The sequence below is a fragment of the Humulus lupulus genome, chromosome 7 (assembly GCF_963169125.1).
Source record: "Humulus lupulus chromosome 7, drHumLupu1.1, whole genome shotgun sequence".
Taxonomy (NCBI): domain Eukaryota; kingdom Viridiplantae; phylum Streptophyta; class Magnoliopsida; order Rosales; family Cannabaceae; genus Humulus; species Humulus lupulus.
In genome coordinates this window covers 160,619,703-160,639,254 of record NC_084799.1, presented here as the reverse complement: position 1 = coordinate 160,639,254, position 19,552 = coordinate 160,619,703, and the positions used below count along the sequence as shown (strand labels likewise).

General features: G+C 45.3%; 1 non-coding gene across 1 annotated transcript; it reads right to left on the bottom strand.

Annotated features, from left to right (window-relative positions):
• Window positions 1-1,075: 1,075 nt before the first annotated feature.
• On the bottom strand, window positions 1,076-1,182 carry LOC133793080 (small nucleolar RNA R71). The gene has a single exon (XR_009874541.1). It is a non-coding gene; the product is annotated as a small nucleolar RNA R71 (small nucleolar RNA).
• Between the last annotated feature and the right edge of the window lie 18,370 nt (window positions 1,183-19,552).

Below are 19,552 nucleotides of genomic sequence, written 5' to 3'. Positions count from 1 at the left end.
ATAATCATTTGATGATGTTTACATATAATGTTGTGTTTTCTTGCTCGGCTTTGGCTCATGGGTGCTATGTGGTGCAGGTAAAGGAAAAGAAAAGCTCACCCAGCCTTGAGTGGAGAGCTTAGGTGGTGATGTGTACATATGCGGCCGCTTGACCACCACGGCAAAGGAGTTCTCAGAGGAACTAGGGGGCTTACCCTATTTTTGCCGCTTAGGTCGATGGGGTTTGAAATTTTGGAACAGTAATGACCTCAGAGGAACTAGGGGGTTTACCCCGTTTTCTTGTAAATGTTCTTGTGGGTCCATGAACAGTTTTATGTATCAATAAAATATATCCTTTCCTTTTTACTGGTTTTCACCTTAACCTGTTAATAACACTTAGATCACGCTTTTAACCAAAGGACTCAGGCAATGAGTCAAATTTCCAGTTCACCGTAACTGTTCTGGGGTAACCAGAGCATTACATTGGCAACCTTCCCAATTGACTTGGGAACATTTTTGGTGTATACTTATTACACTATTACACACTTGTGCTTATAATACTTACAAAATAAAAAAAAATTATGCCATGAAAAAGAGAGCACTAGGGAGATTCGTGAGACAACAAGTAGAAGCTTTAGAAAACTGTCCTAGTTCGTCATTTTCTTCCATTCGTTCAAATTCACCCGATTCACCGAGACTGCCCTAACCATCCACGATGGCTCATCAAGATGAAGTCAAACCAAGAATGCTACAGGATTATTTACATCCTACGCGTACATCCACACCTTCATGCATAATGTATCCCAACAATATGCCAAATTTTGATTTCAAACCTGGCATGATTAACCTCTTACCAATCTTCCATGGGTTGGAAAATGAGAGTCTACATGTGCATATAAGGGAATTCAAAGAGGTGGTGGCTACATTCAACAACCGAGCTGATGTCACCAACATTGTGAGATTGAATTTTTTTCCTTTCTCTCTCAAAGACAAACCAAAAAGCTGGTTGTATTCCTTAAGGCCTAGATCTATCGAAACATGGGACGAAATGACAAAAGCATTTTTTGCCAAATATTTTCCGCCCCATAAGACTAGCAGCATTAAGAGGCAAATCTCTACCTTCATCCAGAAAGACCATGAAACTTTCCATCAGGTCTGGGAGAGGTTTAGAGATTTGATAAATCAATGCCCACATCATGGATACGAAAGATGGCGTCTAATCAGCTATTTCTATGACGGTCTCACAACCGGACAAAGACAATTCATACAAATGATGTGCAATGGTGAATTCCTTCAAAAAATCCCGATGAAGCTTTTGAGTACCTCGACGATCTCGCTGAAAAGTCCTACACATGGAATGGACCAAGTCCTATGGACAAGCCACGATCAACTAGAATCTACCAACTAAGGTAAGATGACAACATCAAAAGCCAAATTGAATCATTGAGACAACAATTCAAGGCTTTCAAATCTCAAGAAGGTAGAAGAATCCACATGGCTGCAAAGGTAGAGACACAAGATCCATGCTTCATCTATGGAGAGGCAGAACATCAACTGCAAGAGTGCCCAACTCTTGGTGAGTTTAGAGGAGGAAATGAGGAACAATTCCATGCTTTAGAGGATTACAAGAAGCCTTATAACCCTTTCTCAAACACTTACAATCCCAGTGGTGCAACCATCCAAATTTTAGCTGGAAGGATTCAAACCAAGCATCTGGGAGCCAATGGAGGCCTGAGCAGCAACAATCACCAAAAGCATACATTGCTCCTCAAAATAACATGCAGTCAAGTAATTCTCTTGAGAATACTTTGCAAATGCTTGAGCAAACACAAATAGCCTCAACTCAAGAGCTCAAATCTTGTTTCACACAAATGATAGAGGAAATGAAAGACATAAAAATCCAAATGACAAAGCTAAACACTACTTTGGAAATTCAAGAGCATGGTAGACTTCCCGCTTAACCTCTAATCCATCAAAAAGGGCAACACATGGCACAAACCTCCTCCTCTCCAGATACAAATTTCAAAGAGGTTAATGCCATCTCTACTCGAAGTGGTCAAAGTACGATTTCACCGTTAACTAAGACAACGAGTACATCAATGCCCGCTCCAGATGATGATATGCCAATAAGCATTCCAGTAAAGGCACCCTTTCCTTAAGCTTTGAAATCCACTGGAAAATCATGGTGAAATCCTAGACCTTTTAACATAAGTGAAGATTAACTTTCCATTGTTGCATGTGATTGTACGCCCTAAATATCCGAGCACTGTTGGCGAGCTAGAAAAGGGCCTAATTCGATCTGCCACGTGTAAATCGTCCACCCGGAGCAGTTTGTTACAGACCTCCACCTATCCAGCCCAAGCTGATTAGAGAGTTAACTGCTACTCGGAGGCATCATGTCAGCAGTATGAGTGTCACGAGCTGGTGCCACATTAAGCTCGGAATGCGGCAGAGATCTGACACCCGAATCCTTGTAAAGTCAACCACGCAATATAAACATGCATATATCAGACATCACATGTTTGTTTTATTCCTGATTTCTCGGATGCGCGGTATAAACGTGCGTATTCGGACATCCCGTATCTGATTTGGGCCATGCGGCCCATTACCCATCCTTACCTGTTGATTAGACCTCACTTCATTGCAAGGTATAGGAATTAATCATCAGCGTCACAGAGATGACGTGAAGGGTAAAGAGATCACGGGATAATCCCTTTGCCAACCCAGATATCTTCTTCCTATAAATACCAAGACCCTAGGTAGTGCAGGGGGTTGGCAAGAGTTTTGTAAAGAAACACTCTGTAGGAAATAGTCAAGAGATATCAATAATATCGATTGGTGGACTTGAGGGATTTTAACCTTCGAACCACCCCAAAAGAAAGGAGTGACCATCTTCCCATGCTATCAATTTCTTAAGTCTAGAATATAGTTATTTTCATATTACGGTTCACCAATTAGCACTAATCCATCCTACTTATTCGTATAATTACCTGTTGGCGAAGAACCGCGTCAACAGTTTGGTGCTTTTGTTGAGAGGATCTAGATTGGTGCTACTCGTTCGAGGCATGGTAACGAGGCGGATCAACATGATGGGCAGGAGGCCCACCATGTTGCCATATCCGATGAACCAAACCTAGAGGTCCAACAGCGATCAGGAAAGCAGCCGATGGGCCAGGACGACACCGAGAGTTCGGCGCCCCGACTGCCAAATCCGAACCTGGGCTACCTGACGGCGATAGAGATGGAGAACATATAGTTGAAGGGCCAGCTATCCAGAGAAAGTAAGCAAATCGAAGAAGTCTTGGCCCAGCTACCCCCTCTTTTAACCAACGTTAACGTCGGAAAGAGGAAAAGTGGGACTCACAAGTCCCGCAGGGATAATCGGCCCAGACCCAGTCGATCGGTCAGAACCTCAACTCCGATTTCTGCACCCATGTCACACCATAATCAGGAAGCTATGTTTGAGGAGTTTCCCAGGGCTAATCAGTAATTTAGCCGATCAGTCAAAACCTCAACTCCTAGCTCGACTCCACCATCGAACGCGCCCAGAAGGGCTCATGGCAGCTCGCGAAGGAGATCCGGAGAAGGCTCGCACAGACAACCTGCTTCGGCCAACCCTCTCGTGCCGCGGTCAAACCGACGAGCGCAGGATGCTGGAGATGGTAGAGTAGAACATACGCAAGCTAATTTGATCCACCCGGATGGGAGTAGGATCTCTTCGCTAGTTAGGCATCCCTCGTTGCTGATAAGATACCCATCTCCTCCTTGTCCAGTTCGAGACATTCCAACACACGGGAGCAGCAGAAGAAATCCTCCTCCCGCTGATCCTTTCCCTCACAACCGAGCACGTGGGGAGATCTCGGATCCTCACCCCCAGCAGCGGGCCCCAAGCTTTTCCAATGGGAGCTACTGGACCAAGAGCCACCGAAGTGGAAGATCCAATGGAGACTTGCGTAATCGCTTAAGTTTGGCACACAGCCCTCGGGCCACCTCGAGGGCCGACCTTCGAGATTGCCTCAACTTGCAGAGGGGGAATCTGACCAGAAATGGAAGTCATGCTCGCCAAGAGGGTGGTCATTCCGAAGTACGTGACAGTGGGAATGTCCCACCTAACCAAGCTCAAGCTTGGAGGGACAATAACCCGCCTAACGCGTACAATGGAACTGGAGCTGTTGAACAGCCCCAGAACAACCATGGGATTAAGGACTAGACCCTAGATCGTTTAGCTCAGATGGAGGAGCTAATGAAGAAGCTCTTGGCGAACTTGAGCTTTTCGCCTCCAACATAGCGGCCACAACATACCTGCCCGGTTTCCGGATGCCCCACCTGTCTAAATTCGATGGAGACGGAGACCCGTCGGACCATTTGGGTATGTTCAATACTCTGATGCTGGCCCATCATATCGGCCCTGAGCTGAGGTGTTTAATATTCCCTTCCACCTTGATCGGGCCAGCTAGGCAGTGGTTCAAGTAATGTAAAAAGCATTCCATCATCTCGTGGAAGAATTTTTCTATTGACTTCAAGAGGGAGTTCCGAGCTTCTCAAGCTGACCGCGTCAAAGTTGACACCCTGGCGAATGTGAAGCAACAGCCAGGGGAACCTTTGAAAGCTTACCTGAGCAGGTTCGCAAACATCGCGACTTAAGCCAGGGACGCAGACGATAGTTCCAAGCTTATGGCCTTGAGGATTGGAATCCTCGTTTGAGGCGGGCTATGGAAAGAGATACAGAGAAGAGGTGTCAGCACCATGGATGAGTTCCTGAACAAGACCCAGGAATGGATAAACCTAGAAGAGGCACAAGCATCGGTCGCAGGAACCAGCCAAACCCTTGACCAGCCCATTAGAGCGGAAACGGTTGTCGTGAAAACGACTCAAACCGTTGCGCAGAATAACCAAGGGGGTGGAGGCAAGAGAAAGAGGAGCAGCGAGGGCGGCCAGCACGGTCCGAAGAAGAACAAGCTCATGGACAAGTTTAAGCCATTCTACGCGACCTATACCGAGCTCACAAACACTAGGGAACACATTTTCCTAGCAAATTATGCCTGCCTCCCCTGGAAAAATCCGGGGCCTTTGAAACACCAGAAGGCTAAGAGGGACCCTTCCAAGTTCTACCGATTCCAAAACGACATTGGCCACAACACTGACGATTGTAGGCATTTGAAGGATGAGATTGAGACACTCATCAGAGCCGAACCTTTGGCTCAGTATGCGCGGAACCGGGTTCCTACTAGTCAGCCAGCCCCGGAAGCTCCGGTAAATCAACCTAGGCCCCAGATAAGTCAGGATACCCCTCCTCCTGTAATAGGAGGAGAGATATCCATAATCTCTGGAGGCCCCCATTTGGCCGGCACAAGCAGAGGTGCCCAGAAGAGAAATGTCAATGAGTTGAAGGCTCACAATGGAGTGGAATTTGTCCCGGAGCAGCATCTACCCAAACAGCAATGATTGGAGAGGCAACTAATCATTTTTACCGAGGAGGACACTGGTCACATCCAGTTCCCCCATAACGATCCTCTAGTCATAATCGCCTAGCTCGCCAACTGGAGAGTTAGGAGGATACTAGTCGATAATGGGAGTTTGGTGAACCTGATGTTCCGGTCTACGCTGGAGAAAATGGGATTGTCTGTCACTGAGTTGAAGGCCACCTCCATGATGTTGTATGGATTTTCCGGGGAAGGGTCAGCAGCAATAGGAACAATCGAGCTAGTATTAACCTTAGGAGAGGGGCCCCGAACTGTCTCTAAGCTCCTCGAGTTTGTGGTTATCGATTGTCCCACCGCATACAACGCTATTCTGGGCCGACCTACGCTAATGGCATTTGAGGCCATAACTTCTATCTGCCATCTCGCAGTCAAGTTCCCCTCCTCTATGGGGATATGTACATTCCGAGGTGATCAGCTCGCTACCTGGGAATGCTATAACATTTCCATGAAGGGAAAATCACGACCCGGGCAGCAGACGATGACCATTCAAAGCGAAAATGAGGATTCTCAGGGAGTAGGATATATTCCTGAGATAGAAAAACCTCAAGAAGCCAATGGGGAAGGTATCACCTTAAATGATGATATCGGCCCCAGGAGAGGCGAAGATAGATCCGAGCTCCAGGCCATTGAAGAACTCGAAGAGGTGAACATCGATCCGAAAGACCCCTTGAAGGTGGTGAAGTTCGGGAAAAACCTGTGTAATGAGAGAAAGGCGGAGCTGCTGAGATTCCTACAAGAGAATCTAGATGTTTTTGCCTGGTCTCATGAAGACATGATAGGGATCAGCCCAAGCATCATCATGCACACCCTTAACTTGGATAAAAACGTGCCTGCAAAGTCCCAGAAACAAAGGCGCTTGGGCACGACCTGAGCTGAGGCCCTAAGAGGAAGTAGCTCGACTCCTAAGGTGCAGTTTTATTCGTGAGGCAAAATACCCGATCTGGGTCGCCAATCCTGTTTTGGTCCCGAAGCCCAACGGGAAGTGGCAGACGTGCATCGACTTTTCCGATCTGAATAAAGCCTGCCCCAAAGATTGCTTCCCCTTGCTGAGAATTGACCAATTGGTAGATGCCATTGTGGGGCACGAGCTCATGTCCTTTATGGATGCATACTCGGGCTATAACCAGATCGCCATGAATCTTGCGGACTAGGAACACACTAGCTTCATGACCCCAACTAACATTTATTGTTACAAGGTCATGCCCTTCGGGCTGAAGAATGCAGGAGTTACATATCAGAGATTGGTCAACAGGATGTTTGCTAATCAGATCAGGAAAAACATGGAAGTGTATGTTGACGACATGTTGTTCAAGTTGAAAACTGCCGATAACCATGTCCCCGATCTGAAGGAATGTTTTAAGATTTTAAGACAGTACGGCATGAGGTTGAATCCCCAAAAATGTACCTTCGGGGTTGCGTCAGGAAAATTTCTAGGTTTCACAGTAAACACCAGAGGAATAGAGGCGAACCCCGATAAAATCAGGTTGCTACTCGAAATGCCATCGCCCCAATCGTGGAAAGACGTCCAAAGTCTAATAGGAAGGGTGGCAGCCCTTAATCGGTTCATTTCCAAATCAATCGACAAGTGTGTGCCATTCTATAACCTGCTCCGAGGAAATAAAAAATTTGAGTGGACCGATGAGTGTGAGCGTGCTTTCCTCGGCCTAAAAGCACATTTAGCTGAGCTGCCCGTTTTATCTAAGCCAATAGCAGGAGAGCCTCTTGTTCTTACCTAGCTGTAACAGAAGATGCAGCCAGCGCCATGCTGGTTTGTGAGGAGGACCGATCTCAGAAGCCGGTCTACTACATTAGCAAGAGGCTTCTTGGAGCCGAGTCTAGATATCCGATGATGGAAAAGATGGTGTTCTGCCTTATCACGACCTCCCAAAAGCTCAGGCCGTACTTCCAGTCCCATTCAATCCACGTCATAACCGATCAACCTTTAAGGCAGGTTTTGTAGAAACCTGAGGCATCGGGGCATCTTTTGAAGTGGGCTATCGAGCTCAGCCAATTCGAGATACTGCACATGCCGGGAACTACAATCAAAAGCCAAGCTCTGGCTGATTTTGTAGAAGAGTGCACGGGATTCCAAGAAGAACCAGTGGAAGAACCGGTATGAGCCTCGAGGAAAGTCTTTGTGGATGGTTCGTCTAACGAGAATGGATCTGGAGCTGGATTCATTTTGATATCCCCGGAGGGACATCATTTCCACTCCACGTTGCGGTTCAGATTCGAAGCATCCAACAATGAGGCCAAGTACGAAGCTTTATTGGCTGGGCTAAGGGTGGCCCAGGAGTAGAAGGCCAGCTCCATCCAGTGCTATAGCGATTCCCAGCTTGTGGTAAATCAGGTATCAGGAGAATACCAAGCGTGGGGGACCAAGATGGCGGCCTACCTGGCCAAGGTAAAAAAGGGGATGTCCGCATTTGAGCACAACCTAGTTGAACAGATACCTCAGAAGCAGAATGCCAATGCTGACGCCTTAGCAAAGCTCGCCACCTCTAGGGAGGCCGAAACCTTGGGCCTGGTACCGGTGGAATTCTTGGAAAGGCCAAGCATAGAGGAAACTAGGAGAGAGGTCAAGATGATTGACGCCAGGCCAACCTGGATGACTCCCATAGTCGAGTACCTCACAACGGGAAAGTTACCTAAAGAGTGAAACGACGCGAGGAGGATACTTTACCAAGCTCCAGGGTATACAATGTTAGACGGGACGTACCGGTGTAGTCTTTCTTTACCTCTTCTACGGTGTGTTCTGCCAGGCGAAGCAAAAACTATTCTGTAGGAGATGCACAAGGGACTTTGTGGAGATCACGCTGGGGGGCAAAACCTGGCCTTGAAGATATTAAGGCAAGGATATTATTGGCCCACTCTATCGAAGGACTCGATTTCTTATGTCCAAAAGTGTGATAAGTGCCAGCGGTTCGCCACGATCGCCCGAGCCCCTCCAGTCGAGCTGAAGATGATCCCGTCCCCATGGTCATTCGTGGTCTGGGGAATTGATTTAGTTGGTGCCCTGTCCACGGGAAAAGGAGGAGTTCGCTATGCGGTGGAGGCTATTGACTACTTCACAAAATGGGAAGAAGTGAAGCCCCTGGCGAAGATTACATTAAAGAGGGTCCTCGACTTTGTGGTTAAGAATATTGTCTGTCGATTCAGGCCGCCAAAGAAGATTGTGTCGGATAACAGAACCCAGTTCGATAGTGACCTCTTCACCGAATTCTGCGAGAGGCACGGCATAATTAAAAAAATTTCCTCCGTGACCTAACCCTAGGCTAATGGACAGGTCGAGGCTGTGAACAAGACACTAAAATCGAGCCTTAAGAAGAGGTTGGATGAAGTCAAGGGAGTTTGGCCTGAACAGCTCCCCCCAGGTGCTATGGGCGTACCGGACCTCGCACCGAACTTTGACGGGTCACACTTCTTTCTCCCTGACTTTTGGGAGCGAGGCGATCCTTCTTGTCGAAACAAAGATAGCCTCGCATAGAGTCCGGGCGTTTGACCAAGACCAAAACGACAAATTGCTCAGCGCGTCCCTCGACCTAATTGACGAAAAACGAGAAGCTTCGCAGCTGCAGCTCGCGCATTATCAACAAAAGATCACTCATTATTTCAACTCAAAGGTCAAGAGACGCATCTCTAACTTAGGCGACCTGGTGCTCTGAAGAGTCTTCTTAGCCGGTAAGGATCCCAAGGACGGAGTTTTGGGACCAAACTGGGAAGGACCCTATCAGATTATAGAGGTTGTGAAGGAAGGGACCTTTAAACTAGCTCGGCCTAATGGAGAAGCAGCCCCACGGACATGGAACACTATACACCTAAAGAAATATTATCGATAGTCATACTTTTGTAAGGCTTAATTATGAAAGCCACCTTGTTTGATTAAAAAATGAGAAGTACTTTTGTATATCGTTGTATGTTTCCGTGTGCGTGTAGTGTTAGAAGAGCGTGTTCCAAGTAACCAAGAAAGATCCCTTTCTATTTACTTGGGGGACATATATCCTGGATACAACCAGGTCCTAAAGCTTAGAAGTTGGTTAAATTGACTAACCAGTGTTTTTCCTAAAGAACACGAGGTGTCGATAAAACTAACGCGAACTAAGTTTTTAAATAAATGTCCTGGATACGACCAGGTCCTAAAACTTAGAAGTTAGTTAAATTGACTAACCAGTGTTTTTCCAAAAGAACACGAGGTGTCGATAAAACTAACGCGAACTAAGTTTTTAAATAAATGTCCTGGATACGACCAGGTCCTAAAACTTAGAAGTTAGTTAAATTGACTAACCAGTGTTTTTCCTTAAGAACACGAGGTGTCGATAAAACTAACGCGAACTAAGTTTTTAAATAAATGTCCTGGATACGATCAAGTCCTAAAACTTAGAAGTTAGTTAAATTGACTAACCAGTGTTTTTCCTAAAGAACACGAGGTGTCGATAAAACTAACGCAAACTAAGTTTTTAAATAAATGTCCTGGATACGACCAGGTCCTAAAACTTAGAAGTTAGTTAAATTGACTAACCAGTGTTTTTCCTAAAGAACACGAGGCGTCAATAAAACTAACGCGAAGTAAGTTTTTGAATAAATATCCTGGGTACGACTAGGTCTTAAAACTTAGACTGGAAATGCTTTGTAGTTTCGAAGAAAAAGTCAATAAACTAACGCGAACTAGGTTTTTATCAATCACATCATATTAAAAAGAAAGATAAATGATGAAATTCAGGGTAACTAAAATCAATTGTCTCAAGGAGGAAAAACCTCGTGATAAATTATTACAGGTAAATAAAAAAAATACAAAAGTGCTAAGCCCCCCCAGGTCGCTCCGATGAGGTCACCCCTTCGGTCTCTTCCTCGCCGGCAATGGAAGTCTCCCCAGTCTCAGAAGGTGGCTCCTGTTGAAGACGGGCTTTGAACTTCTCAAGGAATGGCTCCCACACCTCGGGCGCCAGAAAGGAGAAGTCGACATCTTGGTTGAAGGCCCAGCAATGGTAGAGCATGGCCTCCATGGAGAAGCTCAAAGACGCCCTCTCTGCCACGGTAGCGGCCTCGGCCTCCAACTGCTTAGCCTTGGCCTCCTCGAGCTAGGTCTTCGCAGCGGACAAGGCGACCTGTACGGCCTTTTTGCTTTCTCTGGCAGCCGACAGGGCAGCCTTGGCACTTTGCTCTTGCTATTGGGCAGACGCGAGAGCGGCCTTAGCAGTCTGGAACTCACCCCTGATCTCGTCAATCCTGGCTCTGGACCGAGCTATGCTGTGGTGTAAAGCCAAAGCCGCCTGCAAAGACATAGATAGTAAGGCACGTGCTGGGAAGAAAGCAAAGAAATTTAACTAAGTAAACTTACTGTGAGGGTCATCCCCAGCGAAAACTCCATGACATTCTTGGGGCTCCTTGTCTCGATCTACCTCAAGTCCCTCGGGGTGGCATTGTAATAATGCTCCACCATATAGCTCGCGGTCTCGTAGACCATCCCTCGGAAGGCCTCAGGGATTTTCTCAAGGGCCTGGGCGTTAACCGGGATGCGCACGGTGGGAGGGAGAACTGGCGGGGTTCCAGCTAGTGCCTCCTATTCCCGAGTAGGGGTTGGAGGTCGTGGGGGAGGTGGGGGCATGTTCTCTGTGGCTGCAAGGACCTGGCCCCTCCCCTTGGCGGGAGACTTGGAGGTGGTCGTGGAAGGAGGAGTCTTCTTGGCCAGCCGGAGTTTCTTGACCAGTGGCCCGAACGGTCCGGAGGGAGGATTCCCCCCCCTAGAAGATGGATCGCAGGACGTTGTCTCTGGGCTGTGCCATCTCTTTGCCTGAAACAAAAAGAAAGGAACGTTAATATACATGTAAGGTTACTTTATTACAAGAAAAATCTAAAGGTGTATTGAAAAGGTCCTACCCTCCGAGCTAGAGGAGGAGTCTATTGCCACGACCTCCGGCCTCGGAGCTTCTATAGGGGAGTCTAAGTTTATTACTTCACGGATGAGACGGGGATCCGGGTCCAGATCTGCCTCACGACTGGACTCCTCTACATATTGCCTAAGCCTGGGAGCGACTACGCCCTCCAGAAGGGAGGGCCACGACCTAAGGTTGGTCACGTACTCCTCAAAGAAGGCCGACCTAAAGGACAAGGTGTTGTTTACTACTACGGTGCCCCTAGGACTGCCCATATCATGGTGCAACACTAGTTGATCTACACACTGGAGTAGGGTTATGTTAAGGTCTTGGTCATCTCAGTGGCGATGTACGAGCTGGCTTGGGTAAACCTAGCAAGCCTTAGGTCTGCGGCAGCCCTGTCTAAGTCCCTAAACAGGTATGGGTTACCTTGGCCGGAGGGGCTGGCTGCTGCCCCCGACTGAACCCAGTCCATGTCGAGGCCCTGAGCAGCCTCAGGAGCTCACTTTCGTTGCACGAGTGGCACCTCATCATCTTCATCCTGCTCTTCACCGTCTGTGGCATCCCCCTCGGGGATAGGCACCAGCTCACGAGCTACTAGATGGTCAGCCTGCATCCTCCTCAAGGCTAGACTCTGGCCCGCAGAAATTAACTTACACGCCAGCATCGTCTCATCAAACACGAGCTGGCGGTAGTCTTTCTCACTTGGCAGAAGCCCCGCCAAAGTATCGTATTGACCCCCAAGGGTCACTGATTTGGTCGTCCTCGCAAAAATGGTTGCACGATGATGTTCAAGTCAATACGCGCGAAAAGAAATAAAGCAATATGGTGATTTCGTGAGCTGAGAATATAGAGAACTTACGAGGACGGTTGAAGTAGTGGTACTCGCAGTTGCGAAACCCCGTCGACATGAAGAACTAGTCCTTGAAGTAGTTGGGGTGGCTGGGCAGCTCGATGACTACAGGAGAGTTGGGAAAACGGGTCAAATAGTAGAACCCATCGCCTCGCCCCCGTTGATCCAGGCTGGCTTTGAGGCAGAAGAAGTAAAGGATGTCCACTGGTGTAGGGACCTCCCACTCGTGCCTTAGGAAGAGGTACCTCAGCCCCGCCAGCAGACGGTAGGAGTTAGGGGGCAGTTGGAAGGGACCCAGTTTCATGTAATTCAGGAAATCTGTGAAGTACTGGTCCAGAGGTAGGAAGGCCCCGGCCTTGAGGTGTTCGTCACTCCAAGCTGCGAACTCCTCATCAAGAGGCGTGCAGCTCCTCTCGCCCTCAAGGGGAGGTCGGGCAACAAGAGCGCCTGTCCCAACTTCGATGTTATGGGACAGCAGGATCTTGTTGACCCTCCCTTGGGTCGTAATCTTCGAGACTATCCTCTATGCCTCGAAGAAGGCGTCAGGTCCCACCTCGACCTCTTTCTCCACCGTGGGACCGAATTGGGGGATGGGAGACTCCACTGCCATCTCTTTCCCCTTGTTGGACTGCTGGGATGATGAGCCAGTCGTGCTCCTGGGTATGTTCTTCCTGGGTCCCATCTGGTTGCCTAACGAACAAGAATGAAGAAAAGTTTAAATAGGCGACCTAAAAATAGAAAAGGGAATATAGTGCGAGAAATTATTTTCGTACACGGGCTAAGGTAATCTCAGCCTGCGGTATGTGAAGCCACGCGTTGCCATGGTCACGCGCCCACGTTTCCAATGGATCCCCGATTTCTCGGGATCTGTGTGTCAGGAGGGTCAGGATAATGCTTGCCTTGGAGGGAAAGTTTTAAAAAGCAAAACCGCTTAGGAAGCGTGACCCCTAAGCTACCTGGTTTTGTACCCTAGAAACCTCTCACCTTCCCTTTTCCGAACAGGCATTCCCTAAAGCTACCCAGAAATTATCTTATCATAAACATCGCATTACTAAACATGTTCTCAAATAGTCTATATGCCTAGAATCAAAACCTATGCACCAAAAAACAACCTACAGTGTGCGACAAAGAAAGAGGTATACCCAACAGAGAAAAGGAAAGATCAAAACATGCAACAGGCAGAGGACTTACAGTGTATTTTCCGTACGAAAGTCACAAAAAGCATAGGAATCGGAGTCCTGGTGGAATCCTTAAAGCTGGATTGATGAAGAAACTCTTGTGACGAGAGCGTAGGGATCTCTGGGATGATAACTGGAAGAAGAAAAGCTTCTGAGACTAAAAAGAGAGAAAATGAGGAAAAACATTCAAATGAAGGGTGGCTAATACGGAAGATGGCCAACCTTATATATACGTAAGAGACATAAAGAAACGAGGACCATTCGATCAAATTTATGCGAGATACGAAGGTCATAACTCGAGAGGCAAAACGACGACCAAAAGCAGGCTAGACCATTTAATGCAATTCTCGAAAACTGAATAGTTGCCAACCACGGCGCTCCACGTGTCTGATACCCATGCAGTGGGTGGGACATGAAGAGTCGAAAGGGAAACTTAAAAGCCCTCACTGTGAAGATCACAGATGACGTCATGGGTCACGAGCAGGGGCTTGGGGGAAAATGTACGCCCTAAATATCCGTGTACTATTGGCGAGCTAGAAAAGGGCCTAATTCGATCTGCCACGTGTAAATCGTCCACCCAGAGCTGTTTGTTACAGACCTCCACCTATCCATCCCGAGCTGATTAGAGAGTTAACTGCTACTCGGAGGCATCATGTCAGCAGTATGAGTGTCACGAGTTGGCGCCACATTAAGCTCAGAATGCGGCAGAGATCTGACACCCGAATCCTTGTAAAGTCAACCACTCAATATAAACGTGCATATATCAGACATCACATGTCTATTTTATTCCTGATTTCTCGGATGCGCAGTATAAATGTGCATATTCGGACATCCTGTATCTGATTTGGGCCATATGGCCCATTACCCATCCTTACCTGTTGATTAGACCTCACTTCATTGCAAGGTATAGGAATTAATCATCAGCGTCACAGAGATGACGTGAAGGGTAAAGAGATCACGGGATGACCCCATTGCCAACCAAGATATCTTCTTCCTATAAATACCAAGACCCTGGGTAGTACAGGGGGCTGGCATAAGTTTTGTAAAGAAACACTTTGTAAGAAATAGTCAATAGATATCAATAATATCGACTGGTGGACTAGAGGGATTTTAACCTTCGAACCACCCCAAAAGAAAGGAGTGACCATCTTCCCATGCTATCAGTTTCTCAAGTCTAGAATATTATTTTCATATTACATTTCACCAATTAGCACTAATCCATCCTACTTATTCGTATAATTACTTGTTGGCAAAGAACCGCGTGAACAGTGATCAAACAAGTGCGCCAAGAAAACTGCATTCTTGGCAGAACAAGCTAGCGCAATAATTGACTACAAAACACTGCCTAAGTACAAAGATCCTGGTTGTCCCACCATCTCATGCCAAATTGGGGAAAAGGAATTTGGTCAAGCCCTTCTAGACTTAGGAGCAAGTGTAAATCTCATGCCATATTCAATATACTTGCAATTAGGTCTAGGAGAACTCAAGCCCACATCTGTGGTGCTACAACTAGCTGATCTATCAATTAAGAAACTTCAGGGAATAGTAGAAGACGTTCTGATTCAAATTGAAAAATTCTATTACCCTGTTGATTTTCTCATCTTGGACACTCAATTTGAACTGAGTATAAAGTCAAAAATTCCCATCATTCTCAGTAGACCTTTCCTCACAATAGCAAATGCACTCATTAATTGTAGGAATGGTCTCATGAAAATCTCTTTCAGGAACATGACTCTAGAAGTGAATGTTTTCCACATCAGCAAACAACCACCTGATAATGATGAGTGTTTCCAATCATATCTGATCGATACACTTATTTTGGAAGAGGTCGAAGCGAAATACACATTTAATCATTTTAATCACCTCTTCCAAATTTCAGAAAGTTCTAAGCCCGGTGAGTCTAAAATCAACCCTGAAATATTCAAACACTCACAGGTTAGAAGAACCATGTTTTGGAATCCAATCTTTGAGGAAATCCCTCAAGATCGAGAAGCACCAAAACCCTCCATTGAAAAAGCTCCTCAACCAAAGTTGGTCCAACTTCCCGAGGGTCTTAAGCATGTTTTCCTAGGAGCTGACAACACTTTTCCTGTCATAATATCCTCCAAGATCAATGCCACCCAAGAGTGCCAACTCATCAATGTGTTGCAAGAACAAAGAGATGCATTAGGATGGATGATAGCTGACATCAAAGGTATTAGTCCTTTAATTTGCTCCCATCACATTCAATTGGAAGACGGGGCTATACCACGTCGTGATCCTCAAAGAAGATTGAACCCAACGATGAAGAAAGTAGTTAAGACTAAAGTCTTGAAACTTTTTTATTCTGGAATAATCTATCATGTTGTTGACAGTAAATGGGTTAGCCCAACTCAGGTTGTTCCCAAAAAAGCAGGGGTAACAGTGGTACAAAATGAAAAAGGGGAACTTGTTCCTACCAAGGTCACAACTGGGTGGCACATGTGCATTGATTATAGAAAATTAATTGCAGCCACCCGCAAAGACCATTTTCCACTTCCATTCATCGATCAAATATTGGAACGTGTGGTGGGTCATCCTTTCTATAGTTTTCTCGATGGTTATTCAGGGTATTACTGAATTGAGATTGCCCTAGAAGATCAGGATAAGACCACATTCACTTGTCCTTTTGGTACGTTTTCCTTCTGGCGTATGCCATTTGGACTGTGCAATGCTCCAGCCACTTTCTAGCGATGCATGATTAGCATATTTAGTGATATGATCGAGAAATGTATGGAAGTATTCATGGATGATTTGACAGTCTTTGGAGATTCCTTTGAATCAAGCCTTCTCAATTTAGAGTTTGTGCTTAAACGTTGCAAAGAGAAAGGCTTGGTACTCAACTGGGAAAAGTGTCATTTCATGGTGCCATCAGGCATAGTCTTAGGGCATGTCGTGTCGGAACATGGAATTGAGGTTGATCACGCAAAGATTGAACTCATATCAAAGCTACTCACCCCCAATAATGTTAAAGACATTTGATATTTTCTTGGGCATGCAGGATTCTATAGGAGGTTCATACAAAATTTCTCGACAATTGCTCGCCCTTTGTCAAACCTCCTAGCAAAAGATGTTGTGTTCAGTTGGACGCCTGAGTGTGAGGAATCTTTCCAAATGCTCGTTGCAAACTCACTTCCGCCCCTATCATTCGAAGTCATGTGTGATGCTAGCAATTATGCTATAGGAGCCGTCTTAGGTCAAAGAAGGGAAGGGAAGCCCTTCGTTGTCTATTACGCTAGCAGAACTCTTAACAGTGCTCAGATGAACTATTCTACTACTGAAAAAAAGTTACTTGCTATAGTATTCGCACTTGACAAGTTTTGTTCCTACCTGATTGGTTCACCTATCATAGTCTTTACAGACCATTCCGCCTTAAAATACCTCCTTTCCAAAAAGGATGCTAAGGCGCGTTTAATTAGGTGGATCCTTCTGTTACAAGAATTTGATCTAACCATAAAGGATAAGAAAGGAGTTGAAAACGTGGTAGCATATCACTTATCTCATCTTGAATTTTCTGATTCCGCTGATGGCCCAGCCATTCTAGATGACTTCCCTAATGAACATCTCTTCGCAGTCACTAAGTTTCCATGGTACGCTCATATTGTTAATTACTTAGTGACTAGAAAACTTCTAACTGCATGGAGTGCACAAGATAAATGTAAATTTTTGGTCGAGATTCGTAACTTCTATTGGGATGATCCATATCTTTTCAAGTATTTCCTTGACCAAATTATGAGACGTTGCATTCCAAGTGATGAAATTTTTAGTGTTCTGAACATTTGTCATAATGAAGCTTATGGTGGTCATTTTTCTATGAAAAAGACTGTTGCAAAAATCTTACAGTGTAGTCTTTATTGGCCCAGCTCCCTGCCCTGCCTAGCGCTGGGGCGCCACCTACAGACCAGAAATTTTTCTGGTCTTCTCCCCTGCGATTTCCCTTGAAAACCAAACCTCCAAACCAATCCCAAACATCATCAAAACATCAAATTCAACCCCAAAACTTCATCTATATCACACCCTCATCAAATCCCAAGCAAACTTTCCCCGAAAACCTCCATGAATTCTCAACCTATCACTTCACAATTCTCAGCAAAAAACTAAATGAAAAACATAGTATAACCAGAATTCATGGCTGAATCCTTACCTCATGCTTGATTTAGATCCTCTTCAATGGTTGAAACAAGGTCCTAAGCCCTCAAACCTTGCTCTCCTAGCTTGGATCCTCAAGTAGGGTTCAAAAATTAGAAAGGAAGAAGAAGAGAAGAATAGGTATGGGAGAGAGATGAGATAGGATGATGATGATGCTCTGTTTTTCTTATACTTTCTACAGCCTTTGAATGATATATATCCTTTGCCAAATGACCATATTGCCCCTAGGTTATTTAAAGTCCTCTTAAGGCCACCAAGGGTAAAACCGTCCTTTCACGCCTATCTCGTTAATCATAATTAACACCCTCTAATTCTCGTTATTCTCAAAATTCTCAAATATCAATAAATCATATCCCGTTACCCTTTAATTCTCGGCAACGTTCTATTCATCAAATTACCCCGAGACTCACCCCGAGCCCGAAACTAACCCCGTTATGACTAGACCGATAACTTGCATTCCACGATCGTCTCATGTCGAATGGCTCGAACAAATCCACATATCATGTGGTCTTATTTTTAATTCACCCATATGCATGAAAATACACAATTACGCCCTCAACGGGCCAAATTACCAAAATGTCCTTATAATTAAAAATGGACTCATATGCATGCTCTTATCATCATATTATAATATAATTCACATTGACATGCATATCACCATTTAATAACATAATAAATCAATTATGGCCCTCCCGGCCTCCCAATCAAGGTCCTAAACCTTATTAGGAAATTTTGGGCATTACAACTATCCCCTCCTTACAGAAATTTCGTCCCGAAATTTATCTGAACAGCCCGGAATATCAATTCCTCACAACTGATTCCAGTTTCCCATGTTGTTCCCTCGACCTCACTGTCTCTATAACCTTACCTTAACTCAAGGTATAACTTTGTTCCTCAGAACCTTATTCTTTTTGTCTCATATCTGAACTAGTTATTCCTTACATAATAACTTAGCCTCAATCTCCAGATTCTCATAACTCAACTCATGATTCTCATAACTCAACTCATGAGTTTCCTTTAACCCATGTCCTCTGCATGGAAATACATAACACACTGTATACAACTAACAGTGCCAAAGATAAGGCCGATCCAAAGTCAACCTGACCAATCCTATCTATGATTCAAACTGTTATACTACTCTAGGGCTCAACTTTCCCTTAACTCCTCACCCCTTTCCATGGTGATACTTGAAGGAAGATAAAATCTTCTACTTGGAACTCCATGTTCCTGCTTTTCAGTTCAGTAAAACTTTCCCATTTACTCTGAGAAGTGAGCATCCAAGCTCCAACCTCTAATAATCCCAATGGTCACCTGAACCACCTCAAGATGTTCATTCTGGATCCTTACCCATTCCAATGAACGGGTGATAAACATTCTCAAACATACCTCATCTCATAAGGTACCTTTCCAATAACTGGATAACTCTCTCTCTGATTTACCATCAGTCTGAGGATAATAAACTGTACTAAATTCCATCTATATATTCATCGCCTTCCTTAAGCCTTCCAAAACTTGGAAGTAACAATAGAGTCTTCATCTGATAAGATAGACCTCGAATCTCATGAAGGCACACTATCTCTCCCACAAAGAGATCTGAATACTGATCAACTGCATTACTCGTCCTTATTGATAGAAGTGGCTCACTTTAAATACTGGTCCATAATGACCCAATCCAACTCATGCTAACCCACTAACCTGGGCAGCCCCATTGCGAAATCCATCACGATGTTTCCTTATTTCCACTATAAAATGCTCAAAGGCTACAATGGCCCTACTGATTTCTGATACTATGTCTTGACCTACTAACAGATTAAGAACTTTACCACATATTCCATTATGCCCATCTTCATCTCAGGCCATCAATAAAAAGCTTTCAAACTCTGGTACATTTTCCATGATGCTTGGATGAAGAGAAAAAGAGAGTAGCATGAGATTCATCCAAAATCCCCCAATTAATCCCAGTGTCCATCGGATTAAACAACCGATCTTTATACCTCAATAAACTCATATCTAACTCTG